This window comes from Ahaetulla prasina, chromosome 2 (genome assembly GCF_028640845.1).
Source record: "Ahaetulla prasina isolate Xishuangbanna chromosome 2, ASM2864084v1, whole genome shotgun sequence".
In the NCBI taxonomy this organism is placed as follows: Eukaryota; Metazoa; Chordata; class Lepidosauria; order Squamata; family Colubridae; genus Ahaetulla; species Ahaetulla prasina.
This window is the reverse complement of record NC_080540.1, coordinates 264,490,503-264,513,941: the sequence shown is the minus strand read 5'-3', so window position 1 is coordinate 264,513,941 and position 23,439 is coordinate 264,490,503. Positions and strand designations below refer to the sequence as shown.

At 40.3% G+C, this 23,439-nt stretch overlaps 1 long non-coding RNA gene across 1 annotated transcript; it reads right to left on the bottom strand.

Moving 5' to 3' along the window:
- Positions 1–752: 752 nt before the first annotated feature.
- LOC131193304 (uncharacterized) lies at positions 753–23,232 on the bottom strand. The gene is made up of 3 exons (XR_009153879.1): positions 22,577–23,232; positions 22,073–22,254; positions 753–1,285 (listed from the first exon to the last, which is right to left on the bottom strand). It is a non-coding gene; the product is annotated as an uncharacterized LOC131193304 (long non-coding RNA).
- Positions 23,233–23,439: the final 207 nt, after the last annotated feature.

The following is a 23,439-nucleotide window of genomic DNA, read 5'->3' as shown; positions in this document are numbered from 1 at the left end:
GTGTTATGTATTTGAACTTTAAGAGGGAAGTTTGGGCGGGAACTAGCACGTTGCTGATTGGCTGATGCCTCAGCCAAAATAGTATTTAAAGAGGGGTTTTTGCTGTTGGTCTTTTGCTGGGTCACAATAAACTAAAGAGCTGTTGTCACTTGTGTGGTCTCCTGCCTCGTCATTGCCCAAACTTAACACAGGGAACACGCTGTTCATTCCTGGCCTAAGTTTATTTTGAAGACAAAATGGAATATTTCCATATCAATTTACCCAGCCTCTTAGAAAAAAGGACAGAATACAAAATACAGAATACAAAGTGATCGTTTCATTTTGCTTTTTATATACATATTATATTATTAGATGCCAAAATCTTAGGCATGTGGCAATTCATTTTGCTTTTCTGACTACTTCATTTTTCATCAAGGTGAATTGGATTGAAATTCAGTTAAGAAAATTACTTTGTATTCTCAGTATTATGCATTGAAATGCAACTGTTTGTACCTGCTGAGCTGATCTTGGAAACAGTGAAGTCAAACTTACTTTGCCTTTAGTTTAGTTCTGTCCTTATTCCTTTTTATGGTCAGTGGTACCACTATATTTAAGGGGGTATGTGGCAATCCTGGGGTTTTAACCTTTTCTCCTGGCTTCTGCCTATCCTTGTATCCTACCATTCTACTACGATTCATCTACAATGAGTAAAGAGACCATATTGTGTTCTTTCTCACTTCCTGTATGCCTGCTAGCAAACTTGATTCCTGTTCTGTTTCCCTCCCCCCAATACTCCCAGCAAAGAGTCAGTCAGAGGCCTTCTTTTCTCCTTTTATTTACATAAATAGATGTCCTGGCCACGTCTACCCACGGGCCTGCCAAGTTTCTGGAGATAACGAGGAAATTATAGATAAGGCCAGAATTACTCACGAATATATTCTTCCCTCCATTGATACAGTTTGCCCGCGCAAATTCATTGCTTTGTCCAAGACAAAAAACCAGGAAGTCCCGCCTCCTATTTATAGTCTCTGCAGATGTCACTGCTTGACAATTATGACTTGGCTTTATCCCAACGCTGCTTCTGCTGCGCGCGCCGGTCATGCCTGCGCAGTCTTTCATCACTCCAAAACTGTTCTTGGGGCGTTGCCAAATCAGAAGAAGGCTCCAGAGAATCAGGTCTTGCCGGCCCCTCCTCCTCCCTTTGAGTGGGTGCCAGGGAGGGAAAGGGCTCAAGAGAAGCAGGACTTGCCAGGTCTTCTCCCTCACTTTCTGAATCATCCGAGTCCAGGAGTCCGGGTCTAGGAACCTGGGTCACAACAATTCCATTTCTTAGAATATGCCTATGAGCAAAGTCTTTACCTACTCTTTCTTCTCATCATCAGGCTATTTATCAGCAAGCCACCATGAGTCACCCTCTCCTTCCATTCTACCCACCTGTAAAGTTACCATAGCTGCCTGACTCTTTCATCTGTTTGCAATTAGCTATTTAAGCAAAAAGGCACAATTTTAAACAGCAAGGTTTTCTTTATGCAGCAGTCAGCTAAACCAGTCACATAGCCAATAAGCATGCTAACATATTCAGGAAACATGTCACCATAATTTAAGCATTAAGCATCACTTAAATTAAGCATCTAGTGTGGAAATCATTCAGACCATGGGCTGACTCTGTCTATGTATACCATAGATCATAATTTTGCCTAAAAATGTACATTTTCAAATTGTATCACCTTTAGTTTAAAGCTTGGACAAGTGAAGAAACAAAAAGAAGAGGACAAACAGCAGCAAGGTAGATAACCTCAGTTTATGTGGTGATGTGTGTATCATTATCATTGACGGGGGGACAGAGATCGACCCCAAGGCGCCTCTTATGTGGGGTGCCACAAGGGTCAGTTCTCTCGCCTCTTCTGTTCAACATCTATATGAAGCCGCTGGGTGAGATCATCCGTGGTTTTGGGGTGAGTTGTCATCTATACGCTGATGGTACCCAGCTCTATATTTCCACCCCTAACCACCCCAACGAGGCTGTTGAAGTGATGTCCCAGTGCCTGGGGGCCGTACGGGTTTGGATGGGGAGGAACAGACTCAGACTAAATCCCACCAAGACCAAGTGGCTGTGGATGCCGGCGGCCCGGTACAGTCGGCTAATTCCATCACTGACCATTGGGGGCGAACTATTGGCCCCCACGGAAAGGGCTCGTAATCTGGGCGTCCTCCTGGATGCACGGCTGTCTTTAGAAGATCATATGATAGCTGTCACCAGGGGAGCTTTTCATCAGGTTCGCCTGATACGCGAGTTACGCCCCTTTCTGGATCGGGCTTCCTTATGCACGGTCGCTCATGCCCTTGTTACATCCTGCCTGGACTACTGTAATGCTCTCTACATGGGGCTCCCCTTGAAGGGTACCCGGAGACTCCAACTGGTCCAGAATGCGGCTGCGCGGGTGATAGAAGGAGCACCTTGTGGCTCCCGTGTAACACCCGTCCTGCGTAGTCTGCACTGGCTCCCGGTGGTCTTCCGGGTTCACTTCAAGGTACTTGTTATCACCTTTAAAACGCTCCATGGCCTAGGGCCGGGATATTTACGGGACCGCCTACTGCCACCATTAACCTCTCACCGACCAGTGCACTCTCACAGAGAGGGCCTCCTCCGGATACCGTCAGCTAAACAATGTCGGCTGGCGACCTCTTGGAGGAGGGCCTTCTCTGTGGGGGCCCCTACCCTCTGGAACGAGCTCCCTCTGGGGCTTCGTCAACTCCCCTATCTCAGGTCCTTCCGCCGCGAGCTGAAGATGTTGCTGTTTCGAAGAGCAGGACTAGCTTGAACGTAGTTTTTAAATTGGGATTTTTAAAAAAGGGGTTTAATTGAGGTTTTAAATTTGTATTTAAAAGTTTTAGGGCATCAATTGAATTTAACTGTCTATTCTTTTAGCTGTTTATATGTATTATATGTTTTCTGTTGTTGTTGTTTTTTAGCAGTGAACCGCCCTGAATCTTTCGGGAGATGGGCAGTATACAAATATAATAAATAATAATAATAATAATAATAATAATAATAATAATAATAATAATAATAATAATAATAATAATAATAATAATAATAATAATAATAATAATAATAATAATAATAATTATAAAATATGAAAGACCAGATTATGGGGAGATCATCCTGAAGAAAATCTATGTGATTACTAAGAGTCAAAAAAAAAAAAAAAAAGACGGCACACAATGATTTTTTTAAAAAAAAATAAATTAAAAAGAAGTGATTAGTGATGGAGTGATTTGCAGTTGGTCAGCAAGGGTTTTTAACTTCCAATATTTCAATAATAAAGTATTTTCTCCATTCCTAAATTAGATTTCTGAAATTTAAAAAATGAATTGGGAAAAAGAACATCTACATGTATGGATTGTAATAATACATTTTGAGGTTGAACAGATGCATAACAGTCCCCTTTTTTTACACAACTCTTTGTCCGTTCGTGCTCTTAGCTATATTTGTGGGACCTTGCTAAATAATTAGTAAACAGAAGCCCACCTGAATAGAGATCTATCTAGTCCAATTCAATAACATCCCTGATGCTGTCCTAAACTTTCTAGGATTGCTGCATCTAAGATTGCTAAGAAAGCAAAGTGAAACAAAACAAAACAAAAATCTGAGAATTCATGGAGCTTTGTTTCAGCATATTCAGCTCTTGAAAATTAATAGCACAGATACAGCACTAGCTTTGATTCATTGTCAAACATTGCCACCAGGTGGCTTAATAATGAAAATTACTGTTAAGAGTTACTGTTGACAGAGAATATTACTTTTGGCAGTTGTAAAAGCTATTAATAATATATTTAGCCACAAAGCTATTAAGAAAATGTGGTTTGGGACAGATATTATCCTATATTAAAACAACTTTATCTTTTCAACAGCATGAAACAAAATAATCACATTTTCCTGTCTAACATGTATGCCCATTATTCAAACATATGACATGCTTTATTCCTTTACCATTTCCTTAAATTGAGATTAGGAAAAAAAATGCTAATGTAAAACAAATATTCCAGGATATAAAATGGAAAGCACAGAATTGGAAATACAGAATTTTATCGTTCAAAATTCTTCGTGAAAATCCTAACAGAGACACATATTTACTATTATTATCCTACCAGGCAGATTCCAAATACAAAATCTTTATGAAATAGGAAACAAAATTCAATAGGCAACGGCTATGTGGATGAATATAGGGTTTCTACAATAGGGTTTCTATATTCTACAGTTGGTTTACCAGTTACCTCTTCTTTAGAAATAAATGAAACCAATTTTAATCAATCTGGTCTAAATTTTAGAGTACACTATTTGTTTGATGTCTAAGGCCTCACTTGACCCTTCCTTGTTATCAACGCAGAAATGAGGTGGGATCAGGACAAAACATACACTGAATTTAATTTAATTTGAATGTAATTTGTCATATATATCAAATTTAAGTTTGGTTAAGTATAGACCCAGGAGGCTGCCTTTTCTGTCATGGCAGCTGCCCTTGGGATAATATCACCCCATTCTGAGAGCTACATGACTTCCACTATACTCATCCTTAAATGCCGTTTAAAATATTGGATTTTTTTCTCACAGGCCTTGGCTTAGATGGATGGATGGGTGTCCTGAATGGTGAGGAATATAAACATAAGAACTTTCACGATCTGAACCATCACAGATTTCATTGAGGTGATTATTCTGTGTTGCATTAATTTTATAATAAATAATAATAATAATATTTTAATTTGTATACCGCTCTTCTCCCGAAGGACTCAGGGCGGTGCACGGCCAGAATAAAAATACAAAGAAAAACAATACATATAATATTAAGAACACCCCTTAAAAAACTTATTCAATTGGCCGAAAATTTAAAATATAATAACACCCTATAAAAAATTTACAAAAATTTAAAACCCATAAAAACAAATTAAAATTTTTTAAATCAAGCCAGTCCAGCTAAACGGAATAAATAGGTTTTAAGTTCGCGGCGAAAGGTCCGAAGGTCAGCTAGTTGACGAAGTCCAGGGGGAAGTTCGTTCCACAGGGTAGGAGCCCCCACAGAGAAGGCCCTCCCCCTGGGGGCCACCAGTCGACATTGTCTGGCTGATGGCACCCTAAGGAGTCCCTCTCTGTGAGAACGCACCGGTCGCTGGGAGATAGAAGATGTCCAATAGGGGCATATATAATATAAAGTCCAATAGGGGCATGCACAACGGCACTGCTTCCCAAATCAACCAGTCAATTAATCAATACAATACATCCACTCTCTTTTGCTTGCACTTCACATTAAAATTGCAATGTGTGGCAAAATTTGGGAAAGTGGCTCTTGGGACTACACTGAAGTTTTTGTGGCAGTTGTGGCTATGCAGACTGAAATAGCTTTTACCTGTAGGGTATTCTATTATCTCAGTATGCTATTATTCAGATATGGTATCTTTTTGGACCAAGAGCATAAGTAGAATTTTGAGGGTATGTAGAAGGTGCACTCATAGAATAGCTAAAATAGGACAAGTGTTTAATTATGAAATGGCCTGAAATAATAGGTATGGCCAGTGTCAAAGTATCCATTTAGTAGAAAGCAAAAGATCCCCTGGGATGCTCTTTCAGAAATTTTAGTATTGTCTCAAGTAAACACCATATGACAGGCTGTGCTTTGCATTCTAATTTCCAATAAAAATAATCTTTTTAAAGAATATCAGGATAGACATGGACCTGGTAAACACAGAAGAGAAGGAATATCTAACCCATATTATGGTAATAAATCATATGGAAGATTCCAGCTACAATCTTTTGCAGCATTTGGACATTATTTTAATAAGCCAATGTTTCATCTAAAACAAGGTTTAATTCCGTTTAGTGACATATTTTGGCTTACTCAGCTGAAATCTCAGTTGTATTATGGAAAAAGGCATAAGCAACACCATTAAAGTACATTAGATAAATATTTAAAAGACTCAGTTGAATTTGAAAAACTTATAAAATAGGGACCATTTATTGGGTTGTAGTTCTAAAAAGTCAGTGAAATATGACTCCGAAAGTCCAAGCTTTTCTTTTATACAAGGTATAGATTTTGATTAAAGGGACATGGTGGCTCAGTGGCTAAGACACTGAGCTTGTCGATCAAAAGGTCAGCAGTTCAGCGGTTTGAATCCCTAGTGCTATGTAGTGGGGTGAGCTCCTGTTACTTGTACCAGCTTCTGCCAAGCTAGCAGTTTGAAAGCACGTAAAAAATGCAAGTAGAAAAATAGGGACCACCTTTGGTGGGAAGGTAACAGCATGAATTCGGCATTTAGTCATGCCAGCCACATGACCACAGAGACATCTTTGGACAGTGCTGGCTCTTCAGCTTTGAAACGGAGATGAGCACCGCCCCCTAGAGTCGGGAACGACTAGCACATATGTGCAAGGGGAACCTTTACCTTTACCTATAGCTTTTGATTAAATGGATGCAGAATTTAGCAATAATAGGAAGTTCAACCGAAGAAAGGCACTATATGTTACATTTAGAAAAAAAACTGGTGTAAAATGTTCTATCACAGATACATTACTTCAGTATCAATTCTAAAGTAGATGGATCATTCTCTAAAAATTCTTTTTTTTTTTAATTTACATTTATATTCCGCCCTTCTCCGAAGACTCAGGGCAGCTTACAGTGTATAAGGCAATAGTCTCATTCTATTTGTATATTTACAAAGTCAACTTATTGCCCCCCCAACAATCTGGGTCCTCATTTTACCTATCTTATAAAGGATGGAAGGCTGAGTCAACCTTGGGCTGGGCTTGAACCTGCAGTAATTGCAGGCTGCTGTGTTCTAATAACAGGCTTCTTACCAGCCTGAGCTATCACGGCCCCTTTGAAATGTAATGATCCAATTTGGATCATTTTTCATTTTTGGATTTTCATTTTCATTTTTAGTGGTATGGTAAAATCCAAAAATTTTGGAAAATAATTTATAATAGAATGAATCAAATGTTTAAAGCTCAATTTCCTTTCCAACGTGCAAATTTTTAAATTAAATATGATTAAAACTTACATTTCCACAACATATATTCAACCAGCTCTGAACATGATAAGTGCTACATGTTTCCCAACTGAAGGGCTAATTAAACTCTGGGAATGTGGCTCAATGTTAATAAATACTATACATTTCTGAAGTAAATCTGACAAAGAAGAAACTCGGAGACCATTTTTTGATTACAATTCTGCATATGCTTTGTACCACATCTGAAATTTGAGTTCCTCGTAGCTGAAAGTCCTAAATTGTTTGGATGGAAATTTCTGTAATTCTTAATCTTATTTGATGTTTTATACTATGCTGATTATATCGATAATGATACAATACTTAAATTTCGTAAATGTAAACATTATTTACATTTTTTTTCAATAGTGTATATTCATTTGTTAAAAACTAACTGATAAAAGAGAAGACGCCTAGAGAGCTCCTGGAGGTCTAGCCGTTCAGAGGCTGATCGGACACTAGTGAAGTCCTATACTAGGGCTTACCTAGTGGCATTGAGGAAGCGGCGTTGCTCGCCTCCTCCCTCATTGCGTCGGCAGATAACCGCCCAGCCGCCCTGTTTCGGGTGACTCGTTCCCTCCTTCACCAGGGGGAGCGGGATGACCCGCTGCAGGGACGTGCTGAGGAGTTTAACGGTTATCTATACGATAAAATCATTCAGCTTCGGGATGGGTTGGACCAAAATTGCGGTGACTCAGGTGAGACGTTCGAGGGTGGTCTTGGTGACGTTGTTTGGGATGAGTTTGACCCTGTGGCTCCCGAGGACATGGACAGGTTGTTGGGTAGGTTGAATGCCACCACGTGTTTACTGGACCTGTGCCCCTCCTGGCTGGTGCTGGCCACTCAGGAGGTGACACGAGGCTGGCTCCAGGCGATTACGACTGCTTCTTTGGTGGAGGGTGTCTTTCCGGCCGCCTTGAAAGAGGCGGAGGTGAGGCCCCTCCTCAAGAAGCCTTCCCTGGACCTGGCTGTTTTAGGTAATTATCGTCCGGTCTCCAACCTTCGCTTTGCGGCGAAGGTTGTAGAGAGTATGGTGGCATATCAGTTTCCCTTACACCTGGATGAAACTGTCTATCTAGACCCGTTCCAGTCCGGTTTCCGGCCCGGTTACAGCACGGAGACGGCTTTGGTCGCGTTGGTGGATGATCTCTGGAGGGCCAGGGATAGGGGTTGCTCCTCTGCCCTGGTCCTATTAGACCTCTCAGCGGCTTTCGATACCATCGACCATGGTATCCTGCTGCGCCGGTTAGAGGGATTGGGAGTGGGAGGCAGTGTTTATCGGTGGTTCTCCTCCTATCTCTCCGACCGGTCGCAGACGGTGTTGACGGGAGGGCAGAGGTCGGCCCCGAGGCACCTCACTTGTGGAGTGCCGCAGGGGTCGATTCTCTCGCCCCTTCTGTTCAACATCTACATGAAGCCGCTGGGTGAGATCATCAGTGGTTTCGGTGTGAGGTACCAGCTGTACGCGGATGACACCCAGCTGTACTTTTCCACACTGGACCACCCCAACGAAGCTATCGAAGTGCTGTCCCGGTGTCTGGAGGCCGTACGGGTCTGGATGGGGAGAAACAGGCTCAAGCTCAATCCCTCCAAGACAGAGTGGCTGTGGATGCCGGCATCCCGGTACAGTCAGCTAAATCCGCGGCTGACCGTCGGTGGCGAGTCATTGGCCCCGATGGAGAGGGTGCGCAATTTAGGCGTCCTCCTGGATGAACAGCTGTCTTTAGAAGATCATTTGACGGCCGTCTCCAGGAGAGCGTTCTACCAGGTTCGCCTGGTGCACCAGTTGCGCCCCTTTCTGGACCGGGATGCCCTATGCACGGTCACTCACGCACTCGTGACGTCCCGCCTCGATTACTGCAATGATCTCTACATGGGGCTCCCCTTGAAGGGCATCCGGAGGCTGCAGTTAGTCCAGAATGCGGCTGCGCGGGTGATAGAGGGAGCCCCTCGTGGCTCCCGCATGACACCTATCCTGCACAGACTGCACTGGCTACCTGTGGCCTTCCGGGTGCGCTTCAAGGTTTTGGTGACCATCTTCAAAGCGCTCCATGGCATAGGGCCGGGTTACTTACGGGACCGCCTACTGCTACCGAATACCTCTCACCGACCCGTGCGCTCTCATAGAGAGGGACTCCTCAGGGTGCCGTCAGCGAGGCAATGTCGTCTGGCGACACCCAGGGGAAGGGCCTTCTCTGTGGGGGCTCCCACCCTCTGGAACGAACTACCCCCAGGACTTCGTCAGCTTCCGGACCTTCGGACCTTCCGCCGCGAGCTTAAAACATACTTATTTATCTGCGCAGGACTGAGTTAGATTTTAAATTTACGGGTTTTAAATTGGGTTTTATTTTTATATTTTTTAGTTATTGGGCTTTTAGAATAAGTTTTTTAATTGTTTTTATGCTGTATTTATGTGTTTTTAAGTGCCTGTTAACCGCCCTGAGTCCCTCGGGAGATAGGGCGGTATACAAATATGATTAAATAAATAAATAAATAAATAAATAAATAAATTTTTTAAATTAACCCAACACAATGTGGCCTACAAATTCCTCATTAAACTTCCTTGTGCTTCATTTTATACATTTTTTCATCTACTCTTTGGATATGTATCTATGTATCTTTTAGTGTTTGGCAATATTCTTCTAGGATTCAGAGTTAGTTTCCTTTTAAGATGCACATTTACAAACATGCACTGATATATAGACCTATTATATTTGCTATCGCACATCTAAGAAATGCTACATGAGATGGCTTGCCTTCAGTTGCAGCAATCCAATTCTTTTGGCCTTAGGACTTATCAAAGTAAAATGGGTTTAACCACATCCATTTTTTGATTCTAGGTGTAATTCATCTTGGTCTCTCTCATTCTCTGATAAAGTCAGAGAGCAGAAATGATCTACAAAAATCTCATGTTCTGTAAGATAAAATCAGAGTGAGATATGTTTAACCTCATCCATCTCTCATTTTGGAGACATAGGATGCCTTGGTCCTTTCTCATCTTTTTATTTCATCTGAGAACAGAAACTGAGGTGTGAGATTCTCATATAGTTTTACATTTAGCATGTGTAGTAACAGAGTTTTTTGGAATAGCGGTAGCTATTATGCATTTAAAAGAAAGTGCATAAATGACTAGAATAGCAAGAGCAGTACAAGCTAGAGAATCAGTTCACTAGCAGGAATTGAAAGTTTTAGCTGCTGTGGCTGGAAAAGAGGAGGAATTCCTGAACCCCACAGAAACTACAATATCTGGAAATTGCAGTAAAGGCAGGAGTGTCTCTGCCACTTCCATGAAGGCCTGTGTTGGTTTATTTGAATATTTACTCCAGGCAGTAATACAAAATACAATAAAACTACATTTGTCTCCTAAAAAGATCAAGTCCTCCTAGTAAAACAAATAACATTTAATATTCACATTAAAAACCAGAACCAGAACAATTAAACATCTCTAAAACAGTTTGATCAACTTTTCAAGAGACAAAGTACAGAAAGCACACTATATTTCCGTCAAGATAATGAAGATTTAAAGCTGACCAGCCACTTTAAGACTGAGGATGAGTCAGCAGGGTTATTGCCATTTTAAGAAGCTATCTATATAAGGGAGGCCATAAGAGGGCATCTCTCTCCCCTAGTGTAACTCTCCTCGTAGTATTCTATCTGCACTGTAGCTCTCTGTATAGAGTTGAAGATTGATTGATTGCCTGGTATGTGCTTACCACCTGTATGTATGTATATAGAAGTCTTGTATATAAACCACTGTTTGTAATGACAAAACCTCTATGTCCTGTATTTTGCTCCTGGTTGCCTTACAGAAAAATTAGCCCCAATGTAAGAATATTCCTCTTTCTGTTAACATTCAGATGAGATGTTAAAAAAAACTATTCTCTTTCTCTAGGCTTTTTGATTATTTATATGAATGTTATTTTTGAAATATGATACAATCTTAACAGACGATGGTGATCATGAAAGGCAAAAAATAATTGGTTATATCCTTTTCCTGGTCATCAATAGATGTGAGCTCATGAGAACCATCAAATCCCTAGTTCATGCTGAAACATCTCCTATACCTTCTTAATAATCTGTGGCAGATTCATGAATTCCTCTCATACTTCAACCATTCCTCAGAAGTAGGCAACTTCTATCATCCATGCAGAATAAGAAATAAGCATTCACTATTAAAAGTAAATACCCTATTTTTCGGCATATAAGACACACCGGAGTATAAGATGCACCTTGATATTTTTTTTGAGGGGGGGAAACAAGAAAAAAAGAATTTTGCCTCTGTCTATCAGCATCAGGATCAGCCATGTCCAGACTTCCACTTGATTTTGATAATGAGCAGCACAGTTATCAGTTTAAAACAAACCCTGTAACTCTACATGCATTTAACTGGAATGAGTGGGGTGGGGGATGATTTTCTTTTCTTTTTTTAAAAAAATTAAGTTTTATTAATTAGGCAGTACAGTGATAAATTACAAATATATCTTAGCATTGTAAACATCTTTAGTCCATTATCCATTGTCAGGTCAGAATCCTAAAGTCAAATCCATATTATGAAACAAAATGCATAGCTAAATGCAACCTCAGCACACAAACTGCACAGATCAAACAATGTATTTGAAGCTGTAGGTGTTGTCGCAAGATAATCTTTTGCTTTTACAGCGGCCATATAGCTCTTGCCGATGGGGTCTCTTGTGTCAATGTGCCTTTTTTTCTGGGGACAGCTGACGTGAGACAGCAGCGTCTTTAGCTGCGCTCACTTGTAAGTGTCCAAATAATCCGGCAAAGACACCGGAGGAGTCATGGAGGGGGCCGTGAGCACCCCTCGGTAGGGATTAGAGATGGCACTTTGCTTCCAGCTCAGCTGCTTCTGCTTGGGCAGTAGCCTCGAGGCCACGTTGTGGTTCGGGGTAAAGCTGGTTTGATAAACGCTTTGCCGCCACTGCCTAAGCCCTTTCTATGGCTAAGAGCCGAGCCGAGCTGAGCCGAGCCAAGCCAAGCCGAGCGGGAGCTGTGAAACATCCCTCCCACCGCTGCCCATTGGCCCGATTCCCCAAGGCAAACTTCAGAGCCGCGTTTCAGTTCTGTTGTGCAATGAAGGAGCTCCATTGCAACATTGCAGAGCTGCGCACCCTCATCCTCCTTCTCAGCAGACTCACCTCTCTCCCAAGGATCACTTTCAGGCAGCAGCGCTGCAATCCCCTCCTCGAATCCAAAAGGGTTCTCGGTTCCCGCTGCCCATTGCAGGTGAACTGGCCACCGCCTGAAATGCGGCTCTGAAATTTGGCTTGGGGAATCAGGCCAATGGGCAGCGGTGGAAGGGACATTACATGGCTCCGGCTCGGCTTGGCTCCTGGCCATAGAGAGAGCTTAGGCGGTGGCTACAGCAGTGGTTCCTCACGTTGGTGGGGAGCAAAGTCATCGCAACCATTGCCTGGCCTGAGCTGCCTGCTGGGCGGCCAGAGGGGTGACCGGCCACGAACCATGGAGCCTGCCTTCTTCACTGAAGCCGCCGGACAGATCCCCCCCCCACAAAGTGTCCCAAAGAGGTTTGTTCGTCTTCAGGACAGGCTGTGCCCCAGCCAAGATCCCCGCCACCAGGAACTGCCGGAAAACTTTCAAAGGGTGGCGGCTGGCGGGTGGGCAGTGCTACATTCGGCATATAAGACGCAGCCAGATTTTCACCCTCTTTTGGGGGGTAAAAAGGTGCGTCTTATATGCTAAAAATACGGTATATACAGATAGTCCTCGACTTACAACTCCTTGTTTAGCAACCATTCAAAGTTACAACAAAAACTGCTGCAGCATCTCCACAGTCATGTGATGAAAATTTGGACACTAAGCAACCAACATGTATCTAGTTGTAACATCCTGGGGTCATGGGATTGTCACCTGCGACTTTCCCAGCCAGCTAATAACAAGCAAAGTTAATGCAAGGAGCTGGGTTCACTTAACAAACACCTGATTACTTAACAACTGCAGTGATTTGCTTGACAACCATAGCAAAAAAGGTCACATAACAACCATCTCACTTGCCAATAGAAATATTGGTCTCAATTATGGTTCAGGACTACCTCTTATACAATTCTGTCTTTCATTAACAAGAATTTTTATACGTTTGCTTTTACTAGCTAAATCTGAACGTTTTTATTTTAATAAATTTTATAAATCAGTTTAGGGAATAAGTTAAATGAACACAATATTATCTCATGGTAATTTTATATTAATATTAATTATGTTTTAATTGACATATTTGGAAACACTGAAAATCAATATGATATTCAGTGCCTTACTATCCTAGCATCTATTTATGCACAATTAAATTATGCACCATTGAGAACAAATCTTGCTTTATCAAATTCTGGTTTCAGAATTCATCAACAAATCAGTCTCAGTTGGCTTCCTTTTGTGGCTACATGTTTATAAATAATCAAAGTTGTCAGCAGAATCTTTTTCTCTCTTTTTAATTCAATCTGCTGGAGCAGCTTTTCCTATGGGATAGTGAAAAGTTTTATGTTTTATGTTGCCTTTTTTCATTTCCTTCATATGTAATTTTGACTAAATAGCAGAAAATGTCAGAATAACTTCACATCTGATACAGGGGTGAAATCTAAAAGTTTTCCCTATCAGTTTTGTGGATGTGGCTTAATTGGTGGGCGTGGCTTGGTGGTCAGGTAACTGGGTGGGCATGGCCAATAACAATAAATAATAAAAATAATAAACAAAGTACACAAAACAGTAAGAGGTACCAAAAACCAACTGTCACACTTTACACACACACAACACAACACTACTGACTCACACACAATGTAAAAGCAGCTGTACTTCACCCAAAATGGCCCCTGCAACAAGCAGGAACCTCACACTACCATAAAACGCTCAAAAACCAATTTTCACACTTTACACACACACAACACAACACAATACAACTGACTCAAATACAATGTAAAAGCAGCTGTACTTCATCCAAAATGGCCCCTGCAACAAGCAAAAACCTCACACAGCCACAAAAAGCTCAAAAACCAACTTTCACACTTTACACACACACAACACAACACAATTGACTCACACACAATGTAAAAGCAGCTGCACTTCACCCAAAATGGCCCCTGCAACAAGCAGGAACCTCATACAGCCACAAACCTCAAAAACCAACTTTCACACTTTACACACACACAACACAACTGACTCACACACACACACAAAAAATACCACATACAGCTTTGTGATATTTTGTGTGTTTGTGTAGTTAGAGTGAAACACACCAAATCTCAGAAAGCTGCACAAATATTTCATGGTATTATTTTTTTTATTTATATTTTTTAGATTAAAAACAGCTAAATTTAAAACTTCCTTAACTTTAAATTGCTGTCTAAAAAAAAACTCCTTAAAAAACCCCAATTAACTATTTTTAAAACTCCACCCCCCAGTTACTTACCTAATTGGAGGCAGGCAGATTCAGTTGCTCACTGATGAGATGGATTGCAGCAGGCAGATTCAGTTGCTATCTGATGCAATTGATCGCAGCAGCCAAAGCAAGGCTTAGCGAGCCCGAAAGAAGCAGCAATTAGAAAAGTGGGGACCAGGCAATTGGGTGGGCATGGGTGTGGGCTGTTGTAAGAAGTTGTAAAAAAATGATTTTAAAAGCCTGTGATGATCAGGCAACTCAGCTGGGATCGCCAGAGGAAAAAATGCTTTTAAAAAGTTCCTCTGATGATTCCAGCTGAAGTTGCCTGATCACCAGAACCTTTTAAAAGGATTTTTTAAATAACCTCTTTGATGGAAGAGCTTGTAGAAAACATGCTTTTTAAAGGTTCTGGTGATCAGGCAACTCAGCTGGGATTGCCAGAGGAGCCTTTTAAAAGCTTTTTTTTTACAACCTCTTTGGCCAAAGAGGTTGTTAAAAAAAAAACTTTTAAAGGGTTCTGACGATCCCAGCTGAGCCATGCGATCATCAAAGTCTTTTTTTTACTTTTAAAAGCATTTTTTGGGGCAAAGAAAAAATGTTTTTAAAAGTAAAAAAAAACAAACCCTCTGATGATCGCATGGCTCAGCAGGGGCAGGGGGTGGGGCCAGGGATTTTTGCTACCGGTTTTCCAAACCACCCGTCACCATTGCTACCGGCTTTGGCAATCCGGTCCAAACCGGGAGCATTTCACCCCTGATCTGATATAAGAAACCTATTTGCACAATAGCAATAATAGTGTGGTTTAAATATACTTTTCACAACACTTAATTAATCTGTGCTTATTGATGATCAGAAACTTGGATGGCTTTATTTTACTTAGTTATTTAACATATTTATATGGATTAACTAGATAAACTCATGAAAGGCAGTTCCGTCAAGGGTTATTAGTCTTGTGACTCAGTGGTCCCACCTGGTTGGGTGCAAAAGATGGATGTATCTCCACTTGAGTGTCTCTCTGGGGCACCAAGGCCAACCACTGACTAAACATTGGATTGAGAGGGTCCTCAGCTAATCCATCAGGCCTTCTTTTATATTCTTATGCTACATTCCTATTAATATACAAATTAGAATGTCTTTCTAGAACTGAAATTTGAAATCCAAAATTTATCAAAAATTACAGGTTTATGGGTATCACCTCAGAAGCAAGCCTCAGGTTATTCAAAAGAATCTGAACATTGAGTTATTTACATGGGACCACAGTGATTTTTTTAAAAAAAGTTAAACTGAGCTTAAAAATTGTCAAAAGATTTAGAACTGCAAAGATTTAGGTCAGATGCTCCCAGTTTCTTAGTTCATAGCATTCTTACTATCTAAAATTTTTTCACAGTGAGTTGAAGTAAAAACTGTGTACAATGGGACTGAAAAAAAATATTTTTGTTCAGTATTTAAGAGCTTTGGGTACCTGATACTTGCTCTGTTCCTTCTAATTCATGTTTTTAAAATTGCTTTTTAAAAAGTTCCTCTGATGATTCCAGCTGAAGTTGCCTGATCACCAGAACCTTTTAAAAGGATTTTTTAAATAACCTCTTTGATGGAAGAGCTTGTAGAAAACATGCTTTTTAAAGGTTCTGGTGATCAGGCAACTCAGCTGGGATTGCCAGAGGAGCCTTTTAAAAGCTTTTTTTTTACAACCTCTTTGGCCAAAGAGGTTGTTAAAAAAAAAACTTTTAAAGGGTTCTGACGATCCCAGCTGAGCCATGCGATCATCAAAGTCTTTTTTTTACTTTTAAAAGCATTTTTTTGGGCAAAGAAAAAATGTTTTTAAAAGTAAAAAAAAACAAACCCTCTGATGATCGCATGGTTCAGCAGGGGCAGGGGGTGGGGCCAGGGATTTTTGCTACCGGTTTTCCAAACCACCCGTCACCATTGCTACCGGCTTTGGCAATCCGGTCCAAACCGGGAGCATTTCACCCCTGATCTGATATAAGAAACCTATTTGCACAATAGCAATAATAGTGTGGTTTAAATATACTTTTCACAACACTTAATTAATCTGTGCTTATTGATGATCAGAAACTTGGATGGCTTTATTTTACTTAGTTATTTAACATATTTATATGGATTAACTAGATAAACTCATGAAAGGCAGTTCCGTCAAGGGTTATTAGTCTTGTGACTCAGTGGTCCCACCTGGTTGGGTGCAAAAGATGGCTGTATCTCCACTTGAGTGTCTCTCTGGGGCACCAAGGCCAACCACTGATTAAACATTGGATTGAGAGGGTCCTCAGCTAATCCATCAGGCCTTCTTTTATATTCTTATGCTACATTCCTATTAATATACAAATTAGAATGTCTTTCTAGAACTGAAATTTGAAATCCAAAATTTATCAAAAATTACAGGTTTATGGGTATCACCTCAGAAGCAAGCCTCAGGTTATTCAAAAGAATCTGAACATTGAGGTATTTACATGGGACCACAGTGATTTTTTTAAAAAAAGTTAAACTGAGCTTAAAAATTGTCAAAAGATTTAGAACTGCAAAGATTTAGGTCAGATGCTCCCAGTTTCTTAGTTCATAGCATTCTTACTATCTAAAATTTTTTCACAGTGAGTTGAAGTAAAAACTGTGTACAATGGGACTGAAAAAAATATTTTTGTTCAGTATTTAAGAGCTTTGGGTACCTGATACTTGCTCTGTTCCTTCTAATTCATGTTTTTAAAATTGCTTTTTTAAAAACTTCCTGCAGAGCCCACGAATGCTTTTTAGTGTCTGCTGCTATTTAAACCTTCTACAAACTGGTGGTTTTGTAGCCACTATCACTAGGTAAAGCTTAGGTTCATGATTCACCAAGTTTATTAATGCTCAGAATCCATTTTGCCAATTGACTTGAGGCACTTTTTTGTTACCTTTTCTTTTTTTCTTTTGTACCTTCGAGTAAATTTTTAACCTTGGTGATGAGCCTCTGCAGTTTCTTTGGCAAGTTTTTTTCAGAAGTGGATTGTCCTTTTTTTCTAGGTTGAGAAGATGGCTTTGTGTTTAAAGTGGGATTAGAATTCATGATCTTCCAGTTTCAAGCCTGATGCTTCATTACACCAAGCTGGTTTCCTTTGGTTGCCTTCCTTTGATATTACTGTTAACATTCTGGGGAACAGTTCTTCATTCTGTCATAAATCTTGTGCAGGATAACCAACAATCTCCCTCCCTCTCTCTCTCTCTCTCTCTCTCTGTGTGTGTGTGTGTGTCTATATACCCCTGTAGGACACTCTGATCATTGCATGATTCACCTTGTACCTGCTTACAGGCAAAGACTTAAAGCCATAAAACCAATAATTAAATCAGTGAAAACCTGGACGGAGGAATCAGAATTAAAGCTACAGGCATGTTTTGACTGCACTGATTGGAATATTTTTAAAGATACCTCTGCAGACCTGGATGAACTCACAGATACTGTAACATCATATGTCAGCTTCTGTGAAGACCTATGTGTACCTACAAGGAACTTGCGAATACACAGTAACAACAAACCTTGGTTTACACCTAAACTTAAGCAGCTACGACATTCCAAAGAGGAAGCCTACAGAAAAGGTGATAAAATGCTGTACAATCAGGCCAGAAATGCACTAACAAGGGAGATCAGAGCAGCAAAAAGAAGCTACTCTGAAAAGCTAAAGGATCAGTTTTCAGCAAATGAACCAGCAAACATGTGGAAAACTCTTAAAATATGACCGGCTATGGCAAACCTCCTTCCCAGGCTGAAGGTAATCAACAACTGGCAGATGACCTGAATGAGTTTTACTGCAGGTTTGAAAGGAAACTACAGCCACCTATCTCCACAACCCCCATCTCAGACACACCAACAACAGCCAAGCCTCCTACAACTGACCCCATCTCATTGGGTTCACAACTCCTAGTGATCACAGAAAAGGAAGTGCAGGACCTATTTCACAGACAAAAGCCAGGAAAAGCTCCAGGCCCAGACAAGATAACTCCTTCTTGCTTAAAAGTCTGTGCTGACCAATTGGCCCCCATCTTCACCCATATTTTCAATAAATCACTAGAGATGTGTTATGTTCTTTCTTGCTTCAAACGCTCTACCATCATCCCAGTGCCGAAGAAGCCCACCATCAAGGAACTGAATGACTACAGACTAGTTGCTCTAACATCTGTAGTCATGAAAACCTTTGAGAGGCTAGTGCTTTCCTACCTGAAAACCATCACGGATCCGCTGTTAGACCCCTTGCAATTTGCATTCCGAGCAAATAGATCAACAGATTATGCTGTTAATATGGCTCTGCACTACATCCTACAACATCTTGAGTCTCTAAAGACCTATGCAAGGGTCCTTTTTGTAGACTTTAGTTCAGCATTCAATACCATCATTCCAGACATTCTTCTAACTAAGCTAAACCAGCTACAGGTACCGGAACAGACTTGTAAGTGGATCACAAGCTTCCTAACAAACAGGAAGCAGCAGGTGAAGCTAAGCAAGATCACATCAAATACCTGTACAATTAGCACAATTAGCACAGGGGGCCCCCAAGGCTGTGTGCTCTCCCCACTTCTCTTCTCTCTGTATACCAATGACTGCATCTCCAATGATCCATCTGTTAAGCTACTGAAGTTCGCAGATGACACAACAGTGATTGGTCTCATTCGAGACAATGACGAATCCGCATATAGACAAGAGGTCGAACGACTAGCCTTGTGGTGCAACCAAAACAATCTGGAACTGAACACACTCAAAACCGTAGAAATGGTGGTAGACTTTAGGAAAACCCTTCCATACTTCCACCTCTCACAATACTTGACAACACAGTATCAACAGTAGAAACCTTCAAATTTCTGGGTTCTATCATATCGCAAGATCTCAAATGGACAGCTAACATCAAAACATCATTAAAAAGGACAACAAAGAATGTTCTTTCTGCGCCAACTCAGTAAGCTCAAACTGCCCAAGGAGCTGCTGATCCAGTTCTACAGAGGAATTATTGAGTCTGTCATTTGCACCTCTATAACTGTCTGGTTCGGTTCTGCAACCCAACAAGAAAAACACAGACTTCAGAGGATAATTAGAACTGCAGAAAAAATAATTGCTACCAACCTGCCTTCCATTGAGGACCTGTATACTGCACGAATCAAGAAGAGGGCCGTGAAAATATTTGCAGATCCCTCGCATCCTGGACATAAACTGTTTCAACTCCTACCCTCAAAACGACGCTATAGAGCACTGCACACCAGAACAACTAGACACAAGAACAGTTTTTTCCCGAAGGCCATCACTCTGCTAAACAAATAATTCCCTCAACACTGTCAGACTATTTACTGAATCTGCACTACTATTAATCGTTTCATAGTTCCCATCACCAATCTCTTTCCACTTATGACTGTATGACTATAACTTGTTGCTGGCAATCCTTATGATTTATATTGACCATCAATTGTGTTGTAAATGTTGTACCTTGATGAACGTATCTTTTCTTTTATGTACACTGAGAGCATATGCACCAAGACAAATTCCTTGTGTGTCCAATCACACTTGGCCAATAAAATTCTATTCTATTCTATTCTATTCTATTCTATTCTATTCTATTCTATTCTATTCTATTCTATTCTATTCTATTTATTCAGTCTCTTACAAATCCTGTAAGAGAGATGTATGAATAGATGAACAAATGGACATGTCAACCCTGAATTTGATTGGGGTGTGGGATTGTTTGTATCTTTGGCTATTCTGACATGAATTCAGTTTGACAGAGTTTGGAGCTGAAGAAGGATGAAGCCTTCAGTCAAAACATCATAGCTAGCCAATGAGTCAGGCACATTCCAATGACTGGCTGACTGGAGGAGGAGAGAGGTCGCTAAGCAACCAGCTCCCATCTTGGCTGGGACAATGTGACAGTTTGTTTTGGAAACTTGAGAAACTGAAACTTATATTGGGGTGAAAAGCCCGGGAATTTCAGTACTGGCTTTTCACCTGTTAATGCCAAGATGGTGAATCTAGATAAATGGTTCTTTGAGAAAACGGAATGCCTCGGAGTGCAATTTGTAATGGACGCATTATTTGGAACCTGACAGGACACACACACACACACACACACACACACACACAATCAATCCATGAAGGGTGAGCTGAAAAGGAAAGAAAGTGGGAATATCTCCTGCATGAACCTCATTGAATGAATTTGAATTATACAAGTGTACAAGAAGATACTGCACAACACCATATTACTACCCCATTAATTTTACATTTGGCTTCTGAAGGAAACATTCCCAAAGACAGTGACAACTAATTTCTCAATAAATGAGATCAGTCGATATAACCCACATCCTGCTGCAGTGAGCAACAAAATGACCCTTGATCATAATGGATTCGGATTGCACACTATAAGACACAGCTCTCTCCCACTGTTCTATCTGTAGAGAATAATCGAAAAGTGCAAATAGAAATAAATTGCATGAAATCCTGCGTGGTTTCTAGGTGCTTTCACATAACTATAAAGGCACCACCTGTCACATTCATTCAAAACTCACTGTCAGAAAGCCTGATATAGGATTTGCTTAGAATTATATCTAAGTAATATCCTATTGAATATGTCAGTTGTTTGGTTCTATTTTTCATCTTTCAGACAATATTATAGAAGTTATTTCTTTCTCAAAGAACATTTATTTTTTCCTAAATTGTCAAGTTTATGCATTTTGCCATGCATAAAAAAAGTCACTGTACAGTATGTTTGAATGTATTGATTTTATTAGATGAGTAGGTTTTTGTGAAAAAATTAGCATATCATCCATTCCTTCATGTTGCATAATGAGATCCATGATTTGTAAAGAATATTCCATTTTTCCCTGCAGAGGCACTCCTGGTACTCTCATGCCATAGCTTGAAATTCACTGCCAACACATTTGAAAGAGGTAAAAATTCAGTAGCTCGATGCTAGGGAAAAGAAATCTTCACTGGGCTACACCTCTGCTTCAGGAGTGATGCATATTTATATGCGTGGCTCCTACTTTTTCTTTTTCATTGGGGAATCTGGCCCTCTGTCATGTTCCCAATATTTATTCTACAGACTGCATATAAAACCAGAAAAGGGGGTTGCAATAATTCTTCTTTGGGAACAGCAAGTTCCTCACAAACAGTAATTTGTGAGTCAGAGGTCAAGATTTAAAATCAGTGAATATTCTGTTTCAATTTATAAGCTCACCAACTCACCCAGAAGCCTCACTTTGTTAATATATGTTGAGCTTATGTCAGCTGCAACTGTCTTATTTATGAGATTTCAGTTTTAGGAGGTGAATAGGGAAAGGCCGACTGAAGACGAAGCAGATTTCAGAGTGGTGGAAAGAAGTTTTCCAATCTGACAAAAATCAGAAGTTTGTGCAACTGTGTAGGCAATAAAATCCTACACAAAAAGGCATCAAAGAAAGTTTTAGCTAACAGTGGGTTGAACAAGCAAACCTGTCCTGGATATATATGGCTTATTCTGGAATCCAGAAGCACATGAGAAACTAGGAGCTCAAGGAGACAGCTGGGCAGCATTTCAAGAACATGGCTCTTCCACTTTTCAGAAACTACGGGTTTTAACTAGATATGACAAAAATCCTTACAAGATTTGGCAACAATGATGTGCTTGAGGGAAAAAATTGCATCACCTCGTGTGGGAGGCCCCAAGGCACTTTCAGGTTGACAGGATTAGCTGGTGACATCACTGTTGCTCAGGGCTCCTTTCATGTCCTCAGCAGGAGTTTATCTTGCCCCATGGTAGCATTTGGATCTCGAACACGGGCTTGCCAATCTCCAGCTCAGCATCCTAATCACTTGAGCCATTGTGCTCCTATGACGTGTGAAGTGGCAAAAGGAACAAATATTAATTTATCAGAAAGATTAGGAAGTTCACAGAACACACTCCTTTAAAAAGCAGGGGAACATATAGTAATATATAGTAATAATTTCAACCCACTGTGAATCAAACAGAAATGGGTGGAAGAGGCACAGAAACTATTAACATACAAAACTATTCAGAAATTTGAAAAATGATTTTGTAGCGTGGCAAGCAGAAAGTGAGCCACTGAAATTACTACCAACCCATTTCCCATTTTTCATTTTCCACTTCTTCAATTAGCAACAAAATAAAGTCAAAGAGAAATTGGACTTACAATACCCCACAGAGAGTCACACCACTTGGCCACCACACTTTTCACTTCAGATGACTTCAGCACCAGACATCACTGTGCAGCAATAAAGGCCAAGGGGTCGATGAAGAATTTGTACTGTACTCAATACAAAGTACTGCTTGAAGAAATATTATAGGATAATTAAGAAAGCAAGTCTAAATAAAAGGAAAAAGTCATTGATTATTTATGTTCCAAAGGCTCAATCTAATATCACCTTGAACACGGGTGTCAAATTTGCAGCATCACGTTACCATCACGTGATGCTTTAGGACATTTTTCCTATTCACAGACCTGGGGTGGGCATGGCCTGCACATGACACATCTGGCCCATCGGCTGCCAGTTTGATACCCCTGATCTAGAACATGAAATGGACACTTTTCTTCGTAATTCTTAAAATTGTTATTTTCCCATTACATTTAATGTGAAGATTATCAATGCAGATGAAAAGCTGAAAATTGATTCTGGGGGTTCACAAGGATTAAAACAGTTTTTAATATTATTGTTGCACAGCCAGTTCTTCTACAAGGCTCTGATTTGAATCTTAAGTTTCTGGTTTTTGTTTACTCTAACAAGTTGTTGGTTTTCCTTTTAATTTTTTTTAATATACATATTTTAATTTTCAGGTGGGATAGGTGGGTTTTTGGTACATCTGTTTTTTTTTTACAGATAATTGTGAGGATTTAAATTTAAAATTTTTAATTTCATTTATTTTGTAATCAATTTCATAATAATAATAATAATAATAATAATAATATTTTTTTAATTTTTATACCGCCCTTCTCCCGAAGGACTCAGGGCGGTTAACAGCCAGATAAAATACAATACAATACAATATAATAAAATC